The following is a 21,238-nucleotide window of genomic DNA, read 5'->3' as shown; positions in this document are numbered from 1 at the left end:
TTTTGTGGGCAAATAACCTTACAGATAAGGATGGGACACCTAACACGAAAACACTTAGGATGACTCGCGTTTTGTTTGGAGCTACATCCAGCCCATTTTTGCTTGCCGCTACTATCAAACATCACATAAATACCTTTAAAGAAACAAATCAGAAAGCAGTTAAACTATTGAACGAATGTTTATACGTAGACGATTTGATAGGTGGGGATGAAGCTGAAAACGAAGCTAAACTCATATATGAAGATATTAGATATATATTGAAGGCTGCTGGTTTCAACATGCGAAAATGGAAAACAAATTGTGGGAATCTGCAGGAAGTTTTTGACGAATACGAAAATGGTGAAATCCAGAAAGTTCTGGAACAGAAGGTATTGGGATATAAATGGAATTACAAGGAAGACCTTCTGAAGATAGAATCACAAAATCTAACTAATCGAGCTCAAGGGGAAACAAATCTAATGACAGAAAGAGAAGTTCTTAAAACCATTGGAAAGCTTTACGATCCCATTGGATTTATAAGTCCATTCACTATTAGGGCAAAAATACTAATGCAGGAAATTTGGCAACTTGGAGTAGATTGGGATGATCCGTTACCATAAGACTTTGAAAACAGAATGAAAGAAATGGATTAATGAACTGGCAGCTATTCAGGATGTAAAAATTCCGCGACATTACTTCCGAAAGACTAACAAGTCTGAATTGAGAGATATTCAAATGCATTGCTTTACCGACGCAAGTCAGAAGGTGTAGCCTTGGCTACTAATGTTTAAAATTAATTTATGACTAGGAACAGCATGAATTATAAACAAATAGCTAAGTTATTGCATTTTATTTTTCGGCTATCGAAATGCGACGCTACGAGCAACGTTTTGAAACCAAAACCTAGCAATCATGAATCAGAACTAGAACTAGTTGCCATTCAGCATAAAGAAATTTAAACATAAATATGAACTACTTATTGCCATTCAGCATAAAAGAAATATAAATATGAATATTAACAAAATATTAAAGTTAATTTTATAAAATAATTAAACACATGAACAAATATATGAAATAAAAAATAATTATTTCTCATGCAATAACTGGGCCACTACAAAGGCATATGGAGCTGTGATATAACTGCGATACGTCACGACGGACAGTGAAATAGGAAGTAGTTTTGTCATTTCCAAAACCAGAGTAGCTCCACTGAAAAAGCTGTCCCTTCCAAAATTAGAGCTGATAGGGGGGGGCTCATCGGAGCAAGATTAGCCTCGAATGTGAAAGAACAGTTAGAGAAAAGAGTCCAGATGAATGTATATTTTTGGTCACTCTTCTGTTACGTTACATTGGATAAAGGGCGATTTAAATAAATGGAAGCCATTCATCCAACATCGAGTAATGGAAATACGAGATAAAACATCCCCTGAGTCCTGGAATTATTGCTCTGGGGATGAAAATCCGGCTGATATGCTGACCAGAGGAACAAAGACAAATTCCACGAAAGGAATAACGTTGTCTGAACTACGAAATAGTGACATGTGGTGGCATAGACCTAAGTGGCTATTACAGAGCATCGATTCGTGGCCTAAACTTGCAGAATCAGTAAGAGATTTCAAGGATCATGAAGAGCTTGAACTTCGAAGGGGAGCTGTAGCGAACTCAACAGTCACAGGTGAAAATTCCATTGAGAACGAATTCATTAAAAGGTATTCGTCATTCAGCAAATTGATTAGAACTACTGCGTGGTGTTTAAGGTTTGCGAACAACTGTAGAACCAATCCATCATTAAGAAAAGAAAGTTTTTTAGTGCTTCTGAACTACAGAATGCAACAAAAGTGCTAGTCAAATGTGTACAACATTCTGAATTTCAACCTGAAATTAAGTGCCTGCAGTCAAAACGAGTTGGTGGCAGACTACGTTTCTCCAATCTTTCAGAAGACCAGAAACATCAACTTCTTTTACCCAAAAGACATTATTTCACTGAATTACTCATAGATTATTATCACAAAAAATCTCTTCATTCGGGCGTTCAAACAACACTTTCTCTTATTAAACAATTATACTGGATACCTTCCGGACAAGATAGAGTTAGACGCGTTATAAGTAAATGCATGACATGCTTTCGAACAAGGAACCAAACCATAAACCAAATGATGGGAGACTTACCTAGAGATAGAGTTGTAATAACTAGACCATTCGAAAAAATAGGACTGGACTTTGCAGGTCCAGTTATCACCAAGCCTAATTTGAAAAGATCTGGAGTTACGTTTAAATCATACATCGCGATATTTATTTGCTTTAGTACAAAGGCTATTCATCTAGAAGTAGTATCGGATTTGTCTACTAAAGCATTTCTAGCATGCCTCAGAAGGTTTATTGCCAGACGATCTAAACCATCCATTGTTTGGAGTGATAACGCTACAAACTTCAAGAGAACGAAGAATGCTCTTTAGAATTTGTAGATCGGATCCTATTCAGCGCTTTACTTCCGAAGAAGGTATAACATGGAGATTTATTCCTCCTTCTTTCCCCGCATTTTGGCGGATTATGGGAGGCTAATATAAAATCAATGAAGAGAATTTTGACAAAGATCGCGAAAACAACAATTTTAAACTTTGAAGAGCTGTATACATTAATTACACAAATAGAAGCCTGCTTGAGCTCTCGACCTCTGTCACCTATTTCGGCTGATCCAACAGATCTTCAGCCTTTGACTCCAGGTCATTTCCTAAGAGGAGCTCCACTTTTGTCGATACCAGAACCGAATGATTCTGTAGATTCTTTGACCTTGTCTTCTAGATGGACTTTAATTCAAAAACTTAAGAGCTAATTTCTGGAACCGTTGGAGCGTGGAATATCTTAATCATTTGCAGAACCGCTCAGAATGGAATCAAGTGAGATCCAATCTCAAGGCAGGACAACTAGTCTTGTTAAGGAGTTTCATTTGTCAAAAGGTCCTTCTTTACGCGATTGTTTATTGTTGAAAGTTGACTTCAAGGTATCATAATCATCTAGTTTCTCAAGTAAATTAGTTGGTGAAATCAACTTTGACCAGACGTCAATAAAATGGTCTTTTACTTCTTTAGACATTTTACTTTTTATCTGATCCGCTATAAGATCAGTTTCTCAAGAGTATCTACTTTAATTCCACTTAGCTATTCATTACAAAAATTTCTTTAAGCAAAATTTTTCCATGTGTTTCCTACACTCTTATTATGCGTAAAACATTTTTGGCGAAATTTTTCAGGTGTCATCTTGTACCGTTTTTAACTTTTTTATAATCGTTTGCAATATCATCCGTTTCTCTGGCGATTAACTGAGCAATATCATACGGCAATAAGACAAGCAAATGAGTAACCCATGCATTTTCTGCTATTTCAACTTGTTTAGCCAAACGTTCAAACATGATTAAATACAGACTGATATCACTCTCGCCAGATTTAAATTTTTGCATTAAACGATGAAGCTCTAACTTTGGATTCTTGTGCGTACCGTTAGCATTTTCATTGGTGCCAGAATCTGTAGATCTACTTTCTGCTTCAATACGTAATTTTTGCAGCTCAAATTCCATTTCATACTTTTATTTTCGTTCCTCATATTCTTCTTTCCGCCTACGTTCTTCAATTTCTTCTTGACGTTTCTATTTTTCAATTTCTTTCTTTTCAATTACTACAATGTTCAACCATTCTTTGGCGCATTCTTCATTGTACTCTTTGCTAGCCAAAATTATCTTTTTCAAATCGCTCATTTTATGACTCATTTACATCTTCTCCCAATTCTTCAGCTAATTTCTTAAATCGCATTTCTTTGCCTTACCGAAAATATACATTTTCGTACTTATTAAAGCGCAAGTAATATATATGTATTATTATTAACTTCCAATTAGACCACTTAGTAGAACACGGTTATTGGTATTTTATTAAGTTTCTTTGACGTTCTGAATATATTTCAAAATTTAAAGAAGTAAAAAAAAATTACTCTTTTTCCAAAATAATAAAAAATAATTAAATTTTATAATAAATATGTTACATCAATCAATGCACATACTTTGAAATTCAAATACACGTAAATAATTTGAATATTTGTTGGACAATGATAAAAAATGTCCGCTGCTTCAATATTAGAGATTTTGCGGAGAAAGGGGAGAACCTCCCAGCCTCCGTACTATATAATGTCTTGCCCCCCCCAAAAAAATATTTTGACTATTCGATTATTTTCCTTTTATTTAAGCCATTCCGAATATTATTCCTTAGAAAGCTAATCTGTGTAAAAACATATCCATTTTTTAAGTTTATCTATACTTCAGCAGTTACTGCAACTATATTATTATAAATATTCATACATATGATCATAATATAAGCATAATAAATACGAATATGAACTGAACACGCGGTACGAGAATGCAAATTATTAAAATCTTGATAGAAATTCAAACGTGTGTAGTATTTGGGTAGGAGGAAAAGAATACCGAATGTACCGGAATTTCCTACTGTTTTCGCAATTCTTTGACCAATAGAACGACGTGCGCCTGCCTGTCTGTACTCTCGCGCGCACCATACGTTACGTTAATGCAGAGAAAGGCGCGAAAGCAATTTCCAGGAGTATGATTCACCATCTGACGTTGCATATAAGCTAGAAAAGTTGTTTATTTAGTTTCGGCTTTGGTATGGGGAAAAATGCGCGTTCATTAAAAAAAAAGCACTAAAAGCAAAAAAAAAAATAAGGGCTTTAAAGAAAAAGTAAGCACCTATAAGGGCCTTTATATTTTATTTTCAAATATAAGGATTTATAAGCACTTGTAAGGACCGCTACGAACCTTGACAAATTCTTGTAGCTTTAGGAGGTTTCAGAATAATCTCACTTCTAATTTGTGTAACTTCCTTTTGTAGTTAAATTAATCACTCATAAAACGATTGTAAAAGACAAACGGACATTTATTTAGACATAAATCGTACTCGTTACTTAATAACCTACATGTAACGTATTCGTAAACATGCATAACAGACGTTCTTACTGCATGGTACCAATATACATTTCAAGCGTACATCATCTGAATATATTTAAAATTTTAAACAAAACGACATCCAGAAATTAGCTGTTGCCATTTCTCAATATCTATTTTGTCTAATAACAATAAATAATTTACAATTGTGCTTACACAGTGATATACTCCGTCAGATTAAGTTAAGCCTTTAGCAGGTTATTCCATTTAGAATCCAACGATTCTTCCGCTAGTTTCACGATTTCAACCGGTAAGCCCGCCACGACGTGACAGGCGCCGCCTTTGCATCTTCAGGACTGAGGGCTCGAAAATCTTTTTCCGCCATGGAAATAAGTCCAAATAATCCTTGAAAATTAATTAATAACACATCATAATATCACAGAATACCATCACGAGTCCATAAATATCCAATTTGCCGTCGATGTATAAAGATATCCCAAAGCAGGAGTGGCTCGCTCATATCAAGAGGGTAACAGCTGCGCATGTGCGAAATAGCTGTCCAGCCGGTATCGAAGATTAAGTTTATAAAGAGTTGAACTTCCGGTGACTACACTTTTTTTCTGCGGTATCGACAAGAATCAAATCAGTGAATGGCAGCAGCAAGGGATTCCTACGAAAATTGGAGTTTAAATTATCTTGAAAAGTCAAAGAAAAGTTTTGTCAAAGAACAAATCCATTAAGTTCTCTAAATTTGTACCGTATTCCTCAATTTCATGTACACGTGGGGATTTGGGGACGGGACTGGCGGCAAGAATTTCTCCCTCCTCGATATAGCGGCACAGTAATTAAACTGGTTTACATTATTTCAATGGAGCCTTTTCTTCTTTACATGCATATTCATTGCGTGGTGAACATCATTTAGATTTTTTCACATGGCAGGCTCTTCATGGGTTTTTCTAAGGCAGTGGTAAGAGGCAGAGCAAAGTATCTCCTGAAGGCCAAGTATACCGACAAAGTATCAAGCAATAACCATTTCAGTACCAAGCAACATGGTTTTACTATTACACGAAGTATAGGATACTACTGTTAGGCTTTTAAAGAATAAAATACACGAGTTAATTTTAAAAAGCACCGGTTTTAGAATTATATAATAGTGTGTTGTAACATATTTTTTCTTAAAAAAAAATTACAAGTACCTATCGTTAGCTGTTTTACCAGGGGGCAGCACTTTCTTTGTTCTAGCAATATCATTTGTGTTACAAACTCAGAAAGTGATTAATTTTAATCTTTTTAATCTGAAAACCGTACTGAGGTTACATCTGAATTAGTAAGTTCAATTAGATTAATCTTAATTCTTTAACTTATATCTTTAACTTATATATAACTTATATTTATATAATTTTTGGTAACTGAATAAGTTACAGAAAGATAGATAATTATATTGTTTCGATTCACTGCCGAATCGCCTGGAACTTTGTATAATAGTAGTTAAATATTTTATTTTTCATTTCCGTAGTTATTTTAATTCTGCTTTTGCTATGTTCTCGCAAATTTTAATTAAAAAAAGTACATAACATGCTGTATTATATTTGGTAAGAATTTTTCATAGATTGGTACATTACAGTTTAATGAAAATGGCGGCGAATGGAAAGAACATAAGAATATAATTATCTTTCTGTGATTTATTCAATAAAAGGAAGTCTCATGAATTAATTCAGAATTAGAAACGTTTTGGATTAGTTATTGATTACTGAGAAATTAAATTAATTATTCAAAAATAATTTTTTTTTGCCAGTTAGTCACATGTTATAATTATCGTATTTTCTCGAAAGTATGATAGCCTTTCTTTGCTCTACTTTCGTTCTAAAATTTGGTACGGTGTTACAAACGGGTACTTTGATAAATTAAAAATGGAAAATGACTAAAAGTTTATTGTGATTGTTAGATTAGTAGTTAGAATACACTATTTAAATACTAAATAAACCACGCAGATAATTACAGTATATATATATAAACTGCATACGTTCTGCTAATTGTACACTGCATAATTATTTACTAATTGTAATTAATTTTTTATACAGGAAATTCGCCTTTTTATAGAAGAAATTGCCTAATTTGAAATGTAAGTACATAGTCTCGATTTAATTCTAATGAAAGCGCGTAAGAATTTTATTTTTTTTAACCCTAACAAATTATATGATTTTTTTCTAGAAAATTTGTTATAATTAGTTATAAAAGAAAATTTATATAGTGTTGTTGAATGTATTGTGCGGTCCGTCTCTTTTTATTATTACCTATTTGAACAATACAACCAACATACGAAAACAAAAGTTTGAATGGGTACATTTTGTATGAAACTGTATAATAGGAGGTTCTCTTCCTCCCTCCATGATACGAAATCTGCATCCTACATTCTTTTTAATGGAATTCTAATAGTGTAATAATTTCACAATACTACATGCGATAAACATGATTATATATTAAAATGAGTAACTTTTTAATTTAAAAAATTAAATACTTCCTTATCGTGGGTACCTGACTTTCCCCAGACTGAGACTGTTACTGAGAGGGGAATTAATGCAATGAAAATTAATGTAATTAAAAACATATAGGAAGCACTTCCGGAGAGAACCCGGTGAATGTAAACATTGCCAAATTTGGCGATAATAGTTAAAATCTGGTAACTCAGCGGATTCAACCTATCCGCTTGTTGCAACTATTCATCTTGCGTCCATTTTGTTCCGTTATCACTGTGGTTCTTCCCATTTGCAGATTTCTATTATTCTTCTTTTATTTATTACTTTTTTTTCTTAATTTTTTAACAACGAATAGATAGAAATATTTTCGTAGATCCCGGTTCTCGGTTCGGGATGAAAGGAAGAAAATAAAGCGGGAGGGGTGAATGCTAATTTGTAACACGGCTGTTCACGTTGTGTTCTTAATTATTAACAGCTGTACGCACGCAGAACCATGAGGTTTCGAAACGCTCAAATAATTCGTTTTCGTACTCTGCAAAAATGTGCATTTTAAATAATTAAGTAATGCTTTTATTTTTATTATTGTTTATTGTCAACTGAAATTATGATAATAAATCAATTTTTATGGCGTAAAATTGTAACAATATATTGTTAATGCTTTTCTTACAATAACCTTTCAGAGGAAGACACATTTCTGCACACAGAAATTAAAGACCATTAATGAAAAAAAACTCAGGACCTATGAGTAAATGCGAACTGAATAAATTCAATTAAAAATATTAGCGATGCCTGCATTTCACATTTGTAATACCATCCTAAAAATAAAATAGATCCATAAGTAGTATGTATTATTACTAAACATGAATTAACATGATTATTAATAAATTTGAAAATGAAATAAACTTTAAGTAATTGATCAAGTAGCATTAAATATTTTACTCTTATAATAGTTGGGCATATTTGAAAGAAGTGACATTTACATTTTACTAACTTTATGTAACTTTTTTTTATGTCTCATAATGTCACATACTTGGTCAGGCTAGCGGTTTAGGGTTTAGTAAGTAGCAGGTTGATTTTATGTCAAATGGCATAGGTTAAAATGAGAAGTATCATAATCAGCATAATTCATAACAAAAGTTAATAATTTAATAATTAATTTCTGTTTAAATTTAACACCAATTTATTTCCGTATATCACGTTTAACCTGTTAGTTTTACATCTACATGCTTATTATCTGTGAATTTTTACTACCATATGCTTAATATATTGTTTAGTCTGCTAACTAGAATTTACATGCACTAAAAATCACGTTTACGGCTGAGCTTGGCGAGTAAAAATGGAACGGCGCCAACGGGTTCGCTCCCGAAGCGCCAACGGGTTCTCTGCGGATGAAAACCCAAACATATATTTATGTGCAACTCTGTTGTTATATTTATGCAACAAAGAGAAGTGTCCCTTGTATAGGTCTGACAAAGGAAGGTCAAAGGGAATGCTGGTGACACTGCTTCTTTTATTTCTACAAAATTATAAGGTGTATAAAATGCATGTTAATTTTCATCCTATACAGAAAATAATTTATAAATTTTTTAACAGTTCAGAAAATTTTGTATGTAATGAATTTAATACGGAGATAAAGTTGAACTTTTATTTCAATGAAAAGAGATAAAAGTACCCTATTCTATTATGATAAGGAAAACATTTGTGTGTACTATCAGAAATACTGTTTTTAATAGTGAATTAAAAGTAAGGTTTCAAATAATTTAGTTAAATTTTGACTACTTCGATTTTACATAAATTAATACCATTCACACTTGAAATTTCGTATTTAATCATAATAATCATTATTTGTAAAATTTTCAGGAAGTCATAACTACACTGAAGAGCCATATGACCACCTACTCAATAACCCATTTAAAATAAAATTTAATCCAATAAAACATGTCAAGTTACTTAATTAACTGCAAATGCTTTAAAAACAATAGTTCATTTGACTTTACCATGATAATTCGTATACAAAATCTTTCAGTGAAGCAGATTTAAAGAGCATTTAGAAACTAAATTTATATGAACTAAACTTATGTGTTGCTTTTACAAATTATTATGGCCCCAACCAAGAGGCCATCAAGAGGAAAATTTGGCACTTAGTGTATTAAATGCTTTAAAACATAGAATAAAAATGCAGAATAGAAAAAAGCTCATTTTTGGTCTATTCGAAGGGAAAAATTAATTTACACTATTTTTAATCACCACAAAGAAAGCACATTTTCTCATAGATCATCTAAAAAAAAAGTCAGGGATGAACAGATTGTTTTCACATTTCAGAATTTCACAAAGGATATTAGGAGCATATCAAAAGTTATCATCTGATTTCAACTTGTAGAGAAAAAAAGGAAACATAATAAATAATTTTAAAATGGTTTGAGAAAAAGACTAGCTTTCTGTTAGAAAACTTTGAGTTCAAAGAATTCTTTTTCGAGAAAGATGAACATTAGTTCCTGATATATTTGCAATACATGCAATATGCATTTTTAATGCAAACTTCTTGAATGTTCAATTAACTGATTAGAAAGAAAGCACATGAGGATTATCACAGACACCTTGAAGGTAACTGTCCCTATCATGAAAGTTAAAGCTGAAGTGTAAGCTGGAAAAAAGTGGTTGAACTGTAAACAAATATATCCACAGGAAGTTGATAAAAATTGTTGTGCCAAATCGATTTTGTGGGAAGCTATCTTTTTTAGCATAGCAATTCGAAGATAAAGTAAAAGTGCAGCAGGCTCAGGGGTCTGCAGAAAAAGTGCATTTCCACATAAGTTTAGAGCTTTTCTTTGCAATGTCACATTAAGAAATTAAATAAAAATTAGAAGGATAAAATTAAAAAGCTTTCTTAAAAAATGGATGAAATTTTTGACAATGGGGATGAATGATTTCTTTCATACATTTCTTGATATAGATATCTAATTTGATATCAAATAATAACAATTAAATAAAGGGTGTGCTACTTTTAGTCAGCATACTCAAGAAGTTACTATTTAACATTTTAGTTCAAGAAATAAGATAATAAATATCTTGTCATAGCTGTAAAATATTTTCTTTTTGTTCTTTGATTAAATATAATTTCTCCAATCCTTTTAATAATGGGGCATAATTATATTTAATCTCAGCCATATAATGTTCAAAACAGCATGTGAGGAACGTCACAATATTTTTCATTTTCATGTGCACATACCGAAATTAAATAAATACCATAAATAATATACACTTTCAAATTTATCATCGAAACATTGTATCTAATCATTTAATCAGAAAGCAGAAAGTTTGTTCGCTATTCAATAAAATAAAAATAAAGGGTACTATTCAGTTTCCCTGGCACAAATCTTGCCAAGCAAACTTTGTTGACGACAACATACAGTATACACATAAAAAATGTTAACGAATGTTAGTTCTAAGAATTTTTCTTTTTTTTTTGAAGGCATAAACATTTAATACGGTTTAAAATTTTGCAAAATGCCAATAAATAAAGACAATAAATTTGTAAAAAGACGTTAATTTAAGAATTTACTATGCTTTCATGGTTCATATCACGTGACCCCCAAGTGATCTCATTTCACGCAAACTATGCTACAAAAATCTAATTCTCTCAGTAATTATCTACATTAATTTCAAGTTAAATTTTAATTCGGAATACAAGTTTAAATGCAAGAATTATTTCAATTCGTACGAATAGCTTACTCAGAAATAACTGTATTGCTTTACTTTGCTAGTGCATTCTCATTAGAATGGATGAATTTAACCCTTGATTTTGCCTTTTCTGTATTTTTGCTTTCGGGTGAGCGCTTTGATTGCATTGTAATTGACTTAATTACCGCGAATCGTCTTAGGGCATAAAATTAGCAGAACAGGAAGGAAAAAAGATAAAATGGTTAAAGTTTTATTAAGGAGAATTGTAGAAACAGTATATGGAAGGAATTTTAACGGAAAAGCATAGCTTTGAAAAAAAGAGGGAAGAGTTGCTTGATCAATATAGTTCCAACCATCAAGCAGAAATTTTCCCTGAATACGATTCGGACACCCCCCCCCATTCGTTTACATCATTCAGAAAGTCTGCAGTAGGGTGTCATTAGTGTGGAACTATCTTGTAAAAATTCTATGTAATTGTATGCCAGTATTAAAAGAAACAATCAATCTGATAAGAAATGGTTGCGACTTGTTTTGAAAATGAGGCATAAAGGGTTACCAACAAAGATGGCATCAGTTGTACCATTATTGGCAACTTTATCGTTTGTGCCGGCAAAACGGAAAAGTACCAAACAAAGTAGTGATAAAATACAGAAACAGACATATTGTTTAGACATTAAAATTCAGATCTGAATATTCCACTTATTATAATTACAATTATAAATACATTTTATAGCGATAAAAACCGTGTGTCCTTTTGATTATGTGGGGTTTCATCAATGCAGACTTTTTCTCAGTGCGCGCTTTCATCGGTGTGGGCAATTATCACAGTGAGGGTTTATCTTTATGGTGGGCTTTTTCACATGCGCTTTCAACCAGTGGACTTTGGTCAGGAAAACACTGAAAAGATTACATCCATTATCTATGTTTATGGATTGGTGGGAGGTAAAAATCAACATTGCTCATACAATGTAGCAATATAAAGCAGAAAAGTAGAAAGCAAAGTACAAAGTATGACTACCTGTTACATCCCATAAATACTTTCGTCATAATTCCAAATATCTCTATTGCAATTATGCCTATATTTATCTGTACAAAATTCTCTGGAGACTTAAAACCGCTTACTCTCTTTATATAAAAAATGATAAACCTATTTATATTAAACTATGCTGGACGTTGGTCTCGTTTTGATTTTATCTATTTTTGGAAAAATGTCATTTTTTATGGCTAAGCAATGTATATATATATATATCCTTACTTTTTTTAGTTGCGAAGTTAAAGAACATTAATCTTATATAGAGTATATACTTGCTTTCTAATGTTACTTACGCAGTATTTTAATTGTCCCATGATGCAATAACATGTTAATAATGATTGTCATGCTACTGAATTAAATTGAGTACATGTATATAACGTTTACTGACTCACTTTTCTTAATGCTAAGCCAACAAACAGCAGATACACATTTCTTCAAATTAACAGCTCACACAGTAACTCAAAGTACAGGGATACAAGACGCAGATATTTAGTGATAAAAATTCAATTAATCCAAAGCTAATATTTTTTTATTACTTTCTGTGTTTAAAGGATAAAAGAATTATGTTGTATAACATTAAATAAATAGCCATGAAATATTTTAACATCTTTTCTTTAAATATGAAATTAAGATCAAAAAGATATTCGGGCATATACTGGAATGTCAGAGCTTTCATGAATTCCTTGTAAAGACTACATCTCTTATGTTCCTTTCCTTGTTTAAATTTTTAAGTTTTTACTTTTGTTCCCATGCTCATTTATTCTGATTCTTACTTTAAATGTTTGTTCTTTTTTTTTTTTTTTTTTTTTTTATTTTTATTGTTTATCATTGTTCTTGTGTGATACTTTAGCTGTTTATATGTTTGGATTAACCTTTCCAATAAAGCCATATGTAACAACAACAGATATTCAGGCATTGTAGTGCAATTATTACAAAAAGTGAGACCTTTTTGTAAAACAAATGGAAGAAGGATTTTAAAATTGGAAAAGATAAAAGTTCAGGAGCTACTTCTCTAAGATTGGTAGGAGGATAAAAACTGATTTTTGATGTGATCAAACTTAAAATTTCCCTGAAAAAAACTATTCCCTGATACGTTATCACGCTCAAATTCTTCACACGCACACTCATTGTGGAAAATACAACGTAGTGAAGCAAATTTTTCAAACGTATCTTCGTTTAATGTAAAAGCTAAGCATAATTTTACTGCTTGCACCATTGGATAGAGCGAAACTATTTTTAAATGATGTTCATATGAGATTTTTAATATAATTTCTGATTATTTGGCCAAATTATTGGAATTTTATTACTATTTGATATAACAGAATTTTATTGAAAAAAATTTGTCAGTTGAATAATTTGATAACATCATTCAAACTACAAAGATAAAAATATAGAAAAAAATGGATAAATTTAGCTTTTATTTAAAACTCATAAAATAATTAAAAGTAGAAAAATAATTTATCATATAATTTAATTGCAACAAGAAATTAAATAATTCTCTTTACAAATTTCATCTACAATTTTATATCACGAATACAAAGGCGTGGGTGTCTATACATATATAATGAAATGGAATAATCAAACAGCACTGTCAAATGTATGAAATTGTCTTTATAAATTTATCATTCATGACATAAAATTGTAAAGAGAATTATTTAATTTCGTATTCCCATTAAACTATATGAAATTTTTTTAGTTCATTATTTTAGAAATTTTAAATGAAAACTTATGTTATAAAGAAGTTAATTTTTCTTATTGGAAGTATAAGTATCGCTTAACCTTTTAACTGTCACGCCCAAAATAATCTCGCGCACAGCACTGGCATTCCAAAATGTGATGCCCGAATATTATTCGGAGTAATTTTTTTTTTTTTTTTTGTATTGTTATACCCGAATATATATCGTGAGAAGTTTATTTCGGCTTCAATTCAACAGATAGCAGCACTTTGCTGAAGGTTTCAAAGGATAAAGGTTAACGTGTGGAGCATTTTTTTTAAAAATTTTTTGATTGTGAGGCAAACATTTCATTTTTTGAAAAAACAATTTGACAATTTATGCACCCAAATCATCAAAATAACTTGACAGTTAAAGGATTAATGTGATCACGTTTGTCCAAGACTATTCTGATAAAATTAAAATAATAAGAAAATAATGCCCTTTAAAATAGCAAATGAATTTGATCATAAACAGACAAATAAACTTTCACAGCTTTTTAATTAGAAAATGACAAAAATGTGTTTATAAAATGTCTTTAATGCAAAAGCTCATTTAAGAACTCTTCACATTAATATTTCAAGAAACTACTTGACCCTAATTTTAATACTTGGATGCCATCTTTCAAGGAAAGAGAACAAACATACCAATATAAAATTAAAATTAGGCAAGAAAACCAAACTTTATGCTGCAACTTTTTTTTTTTTTTTTAAATTCCTGAAGAAGTGAGAGCTGCATGTAACCACCCACAAATGGATAAAGTTACTGAAATTCAATATGAAACTAAGGATACTTTTTTTTTCCCCTGTAATTTCAAAGCTGATTATAATCAATACCAAAAGTGATTGATAACTTTTACTTGCAACGTTTCTATCATTTGGCGAACTTTATACATTTTATGTTTATTTGGGGTATTTACTTCAGTTTATTCAGTCTTCAGTATTCTATGATATTTTATTATATAAACAGAACTATTGATCACACTAAGTGAAGTTTTTTAATGTTTTTTATATGAACAGGCAGGACTGACAGTATTCGAATTACATTGCAACATTAACTGCAGTCACATTAAATGGCATCTATTTTATGAGCTCGTCCAGTCTGATGTAAACAAAGCATTTGGGAGAACAATAAAAAAGAAATACTTGCCTATCTTTTTTACCTTAAATATTTGCCTAATGTTTCTAGTGTCTAGCAACAAATGGACTAGTCCAGAATAGCTGCTATTGGTCCACACATATTAATATTTTCTCTGCTCTCTTCATTGCTATGCACTTATGGTAAAAGTTACTGGTTACATTAAAATGGTTTTAGATGACACTGCAAAAATTTAATTAAAATCGAGAGAATTAAATTTAAAATTATTTACTCTGCTTGACAATGAACAACCCAGCAACCATAACATCTTTCTATATCCATAAAAAGTACAATGGTTCTCAGAAAGAAAAATCTTGAGCCCATTTTTTGAGTTAAAAGTGGAAATCAGAATTTTTTTAAAGAATGTATGTATGCTAGCTGATGTGATTGGAATTTGAGGCCAGTTTAGCAGACATCTTTGTCATTTTAAATGAAGTGTTAATAAAAACTGGATTTTAAATGAATATTATTAAAATTAATGAAGAAAAAACTAGTCAATACCATGACTAGTTTAGTTAAAAGTCAGTCAATACCATGAAAGGGAGTAATGCATAAATTTTGGAAAATGTGAATAGTTCTCTGACAAAGAATGACATAAATATGGGTGACACCTGACAAAAATGTGTACTGGAATATTGTTCATAAGGCAATTACAATTATTTATTACTTTACAAACTCTACAAATTTAATAAATTATTTTACATACTCTACAAATCAGCTGCACGCAACATTATTTTGTATTAAAAAAAAAGGCAAATAATTATTTTTCCAACCGTTACACATAAATTTAAAGAATTATTAAATTAAAAACTACACTTATAAAGCGCATGTTCAAATCTTTCTGTAAAAACATTATTATGAATTAATGATTTTTCTTTCTATTTTCCATATAAAGCCCTGATATATTTTTCAGAGTTTTTTTAAGCTCAATTTCCTTAGGATGATCAGGACTTTACAAGTAAAAATTCTAGTTTAATGGATTCCCTGTGTCACATAATTTTGAAAACCACTGTCCCTAAACTTCTTCCACTCACTTGTAACCAAAGAACTTGACCTTTTGAAATTATATATGTATATTTTTTAATAAGATGAAAATAACTTAATTATTTTTTCAGGGCAACAGAAAAAAGAAGTTCCAGCCCTCCCCCTCCAAAAAGACCAAAACTTCCAGAAGGCCCACCACGACCCTTTGTGGTAGTAAGTATTTTTCTCATAAGTTTTTGTTTCTTATAAACTAGCAATTGGGAGGTACAACATAAGCAAAGAGAAACGTATAATACATACAGTACAAAGTCCAAGGATCTGGACTCGCTGGGAGATACGAGATTCCAGATATTAGATCATCAGTTTAAGTCTAGTAAAATATGTAGAAATTACAAAATTTAAAAAATAAAATAGTGATTTATGAAATAATGAAGCATTTCTGACCTTAAGGGAATCAAAATTAAAAAAAAAAAAAAAAAAGGCTCAATATTTATTTGTTTCTTTCATTAAACATATCTTTCAATGCAAGTTATTTAACTTGCTTTGTTTTTTTGGGCTAATACTTTCTCTTTAATTCTACAGTCAGATATAATTTCTTTTCATTTACAAAGTTTCATTGTTCAAGTCCTGTAATTGCCATATTGATAATTCCCACTAAATTTTGAATTGAAATTTTTTTTGTTCTCGATAGGCTCTCTGACTCCTTCAAGACTGGCAGTGATATTTTCTGGATTTAAAACCATATTACAGACTTCACTGCCTGCTAACTAATGATTGGGGTATAGTCATTGCAATTTAAAGAATTTACCTTCATTTTCATAAAGCTTAGCTAGCAGCTGCTATATACTACTGGCATTATTTCATGGGACTAGCAATTTAAGACATGTTCCACTAAATTTTATCTTGTTTCTACTGCACACTGACGAAGATAAGCTTGAATTATGTAGGTTATTTATCACACTACATGCATTTCCCACACATTACTGAGTAACAAATAAATAAATTTTCACGTATACATAAGGCTTTTCCACAGCCAGTGCTAGACATTTTGAGGTCCAGTGCAGTCTCTGCAGAGCTAAAATCCCAAGCACTTCCATAAATTCAAAATATTTTTATGCCCCTAAATTCTGCATCTCGGTCCCTTCTCTAAATTGTAAAAATGTTGCCTTCAACAAATTCTGCTGCCCAGTGCAGCTGCACTAGTTTAGGCACTGGTCCTCGGCTATCTGATTAACAAATCAATTATTCTCAATTTAAAGAATTAAAACAATTAAAAGTAATCTTCTAACCTATGAGTACTGTTACCTTTTTTTTTTTTTCCATATGCAAATAAATGTGTTAAGTTTCTTCTTGTCAACACACTCAGAACTTTGGAATTAGCTGAGATGTGTAATTACTGCCTAAAAGGTTACCATGTTTATTTTTTGACTAAAGATTAAAAAGAAAACTTCTGCTCTGAAGGCTAAATTCATTATTACCGAAACAGACAAAACCAGTAATAATTTCAGCAGCATCTGTAAAAATTTCTACAGCTCTCTTATGGAATTTGAATGTAAGCAACCAGTTGCCTATTGTGTTGCGAAATATGATGAAAAAGCAATCGTTAATAAGCTTTTCCCAACAAACTTAGATTATCCCTAAATTCTGAGTTCAGTAAACTTTTTAACCTGTGTTTGAGTTTCACAAGAGCTCAGTCAAGTTCAGATTTATTGCTAACGGGGCCAGAACCACAAGAAAGGATTTGATTGCACCTATTCTCTGAAACTCATACAAATTTGAAATCCTTTTTGAAAGGGCAATCAATGAACTCCATTTCAACCTGATCATTTATAACAACCTTCCTGTGCTTAAAACTATTGAAGAAGTCAATATATTTAACATCAATTGCTACAACTTTGAGAATCTTTATACATCAATGGCACTTAATGAAATTTACAGCATTCTGCTAGAATTACAAAGCATTATTTCCAGAGATGCTTAAAATATTGAATGCGTTTAGCTGTAAGGAATATCTCTACTGCTTAGTTTTTCACAACTACATTAAGTTTCGAGATGCTACTTCTTTACAAATTAATAGAATCCATTTAGGAACTAATTATTCTATTCAAGTATGTAAGCTTTCACTTATTTACTAAAAGGCACAGATTTCTACATTCACTTTTTGACGATCTACAAAAATGTTCTTTTACTTTCAGATACATTGATGATATCATTACACTCAACAGTTTTAATCTCATCAAATCTAGCAGCATTTACCCATCTTGTCTTAAGCTTAACAAAACCAACTCATATCAGCTGACTGCTAATTATTTGAATCTTAGCATTTTTAATTACCAGGAGGTATGACTTTTTGACAAGAAAAGGGATTTCAACTTTCACACAATTGCAATTCAAAAACTAAAAACTGCAACACCAACATCTCTAAAATGGTTCTAGGTATTAATACTTATAATCAATTAGTTTGTATAAAAATATATGCTCAAAAGTCAAGCAATTGCATAATTTTATTACTTTCATAGACATTGAGTAATAATAAAGCTCCTAATTATATTAAGACACAGCTTCAAAAAGCTGGCATCAGCTAAGAACTATAAATATTTTTTTACGTTAAGAAGCCCACTTTTAAACTGTAAGAAGAAACGAGGTAGATGACTGAGAAAATATTTTTAGTATGTAAAAAATATGTATTTACTTAAATATATAATTTAATGTTCTTTTCTAGCTCTAACTTTGAATAATGAGGCCATTTTTTCTCTTCTAAAAGTTGGTATTGCAGCCAAAACAGTGTGAAGAATTGTTACACTGTTATATTTTTATTTCAATTCCCCCCAATTTTTTCCCAGTATTTAAATTAAACAGTTTTCCTTTAAGTTTTAGCAACTTTTTTTGCCAATATTACTTTGTGAGATTGTAAGTCGCCAACAGTATACCCTGCTTTATATTACTTCTACAACCACATCTATTTTTTTTTTTTTTTTTTTGCAACCACCATTTCTGAAGTAGCATATTTAAGAGCAAGTCATTTTTTAACCTTGGCCTTTTCAGGATTAATGATTTTTGTATGCAGACATGTCATTAATAAGCAATGATAAATCTTTAATTCAAGATGGTTATTTCCTTTATTTATTTGTACTCACTTTTAACAAGTGTGCATAGTTTTGTTGTATAGAATTTTGTTTTGGGCATCTTATCATTTTTGCGTATTTACTACTATTGGAAAATTTTCAGGTATGTTGAACTTCAATCTGAATTTAGATTTTACTTCTGTATTTACATTAGATTTAGCAAAATAGATCTGTAGCAGTGATGTCCTTAAATTTTCAGCAGTACAAATAATTTTAAAATAATAAATTTAGTTACCTCTGCTGACTTGAGATGAAGAGAAATGAATCTAGTATGTTAGATATTATAGCATCAGTATCAAATTTTTTCCATGTCCTGAAGAAGTTATAAATCTGACAGTGACATAACATTTGTATTAGTTTTGTGTTTTTTTTTTCTATTTTTATTTTATTTATATTTAAATTTTCATTCAAATGCCAATCTCATCCAAAGACTATTGATTTTTGTCCTAATAAATCCACTAAATTTGCAACTTTGTTTATTTTTATTTTTTTACAATAATTTTTTATCTTTGTTTTCCATTTATAAATTCACAAGATTGCCCGTTTTTAACTTAATTATATATTTTACTTATAGAAAAATATGTAAATTAGCTTTATAACTCAATTTAACAATAGGCTTTAAATTCCTCATTTTTTATTTTAGTACTTCCTCTCTTTATTCTAAAAATTTCAATAACATTTCTGGACTGCATCATTTCTAGATGAAAACTATGCCAGAGCCTGGGCAATGATGACATAGTTATTTTGGAACATAAACTCTGAAAACTGAAACCTTTCTAACATAAACCAAAACCTCTCTCTTAACAGACTGGCCATATTGGGTGAACGCACACAGTTAGCTTGAACTGTGCTGCTTGGAAGCTATTTTGCTGTGCTTTCTTTCAATAGCAATAATATTAAAAAATGTAATTGTTCTGTAAACAGGCACAATTAGAATGCCAAGTAATTGTCGCTACAAATCCGAATTTAAATAAAAATTAAATTTTATCTTACTCGGCTGCCAAGTTTCCTCTTCAGTATGGATCTACGTTCTACGCCTGACAACGTTACAACAGTAGTGCTTCTAAATTTTGCTTTTAGTATATATATTATATATACACACACATACAATGGATTAATAGAAGTTAATGGCAAATATTTATAATGATTTTTTAGTTTATTTATGTTAGCGTATATTTGACTTCAAATTTTACATCATTTTACCCCCTTAGGTCTGCGAAAGATGTGAACTTCCTATTCTCGATGAAGCGGTGCGTGTAAACCATAAGGTATGTTTCTTTACTTTTATTATTATTTCAAAAAATCCTATTCAATTATTTATATATATTATGATTATTTAGAAGCTGACAAGACAGTTTTTATAGATTAATGAGCTGATTATAAAGTGACAGAGTTTGGTGCATAATAACAATGCAGCAGTCACTGTTGATAAAATATTTTTAAATTTTCATTAGAATGATTTTTAAGCAAACTCTGATAAATTTGCTTAGTATGCGAAACATGTACAGTTTCTCGAAACTGTTTTAACCATCTTTTAAGTGATCATTCCATTGGTGAATGTTTATTAAATTCATGCCCAAATAGCCTCTGATCTGTTTTGAAATTTTGTTTCCCCTAACCAGAGAATGCACATAGCTTTTTCACTGTATGGCACCATTTTGTCTGCAACCAAACAGTTATATGTAGCCATTCACAAAAATTAAAAAAAAAAAAAAAAAAAAAGATATATCTTGAACTAAAGATTATATTGACATAAATTATTTCTGATTACTTAGTAAAATTAGATTTCTATTTAACTTTGTTATCTAGTGATTAAGTTATGCACACCCTGTATTTTATTTATAGACTATGTAAATTTTTTTTACTATGCTAATGTTCATTTTTTATTTTTATCCTTAATATTATATTTTTTGAAAAAATCACGATTGGTTCTTGAAGTCACAGATTTTAGATAGTGATTGCACTCAGGTATACATAAAATTTTTTCTTACATATGCAATCAATTCAAATTTGCATTAATAGTTGCAGTTATAGCCATAAATTTAAGTGAACTTATTTTTATTTTACCATGTAGAACGAAAAAAGTGCGGAAGAAATTTTAAGAAAAAAATTTGAATTCTTAAAAAAAAGGGGGAAGGGCCAAAAACCAGGGTTTCAATAATTTG

At 30.7% G+C, this 21,238-nt stretch overlaps 1 long non-coding RNA gene across 1 annotated transcript in view; it reads left to right on the top strand.

The window, feature by feature from the left end:
• The first annotated feature begins 6,137 nt into the window (after positions 1-6,137).
• LOC118199831 (uncharacterized) overlaps positions 6,138-21,238 on the top strand; it is a 34,356-nt gene continuing 19,255 nt past the window's right edge. The window contains exons 1-4 of the long non-coding RNA XR_015039222.1: positions 6,138-6,251; positions 7,006-7,046; positions 16,080-16,161; positions 20,285-20,341. This is a non-coding gene — a long non-coding RNA (uncharacterized LOC118199831). The remainder of the gene's footprint in view (positions 6,252-7,005; positions 7,047-16,079; positions 16,162-20,284; positions 20,342-21,238) is intronic.

Source organism: Stegodyphus dumicola, chromosome X2 (genome assembly GCF_044657685.1).
Source record: "Stegodyphus dumicola isolate Sdum_Otavi_A_Nest chromosome X2, ASM4465768v1".
Classification (NCBI taxonomy): domain Eukaryota; kingdom Metazoa; phylum Arthropoda; class Arachnida; order Araneae; family Eresidae; genus Stegodyphus; species Stegodyphus dumicola.
This window is presented reverse-complemented; position numbering and strand designations above follow the sequence as displayed.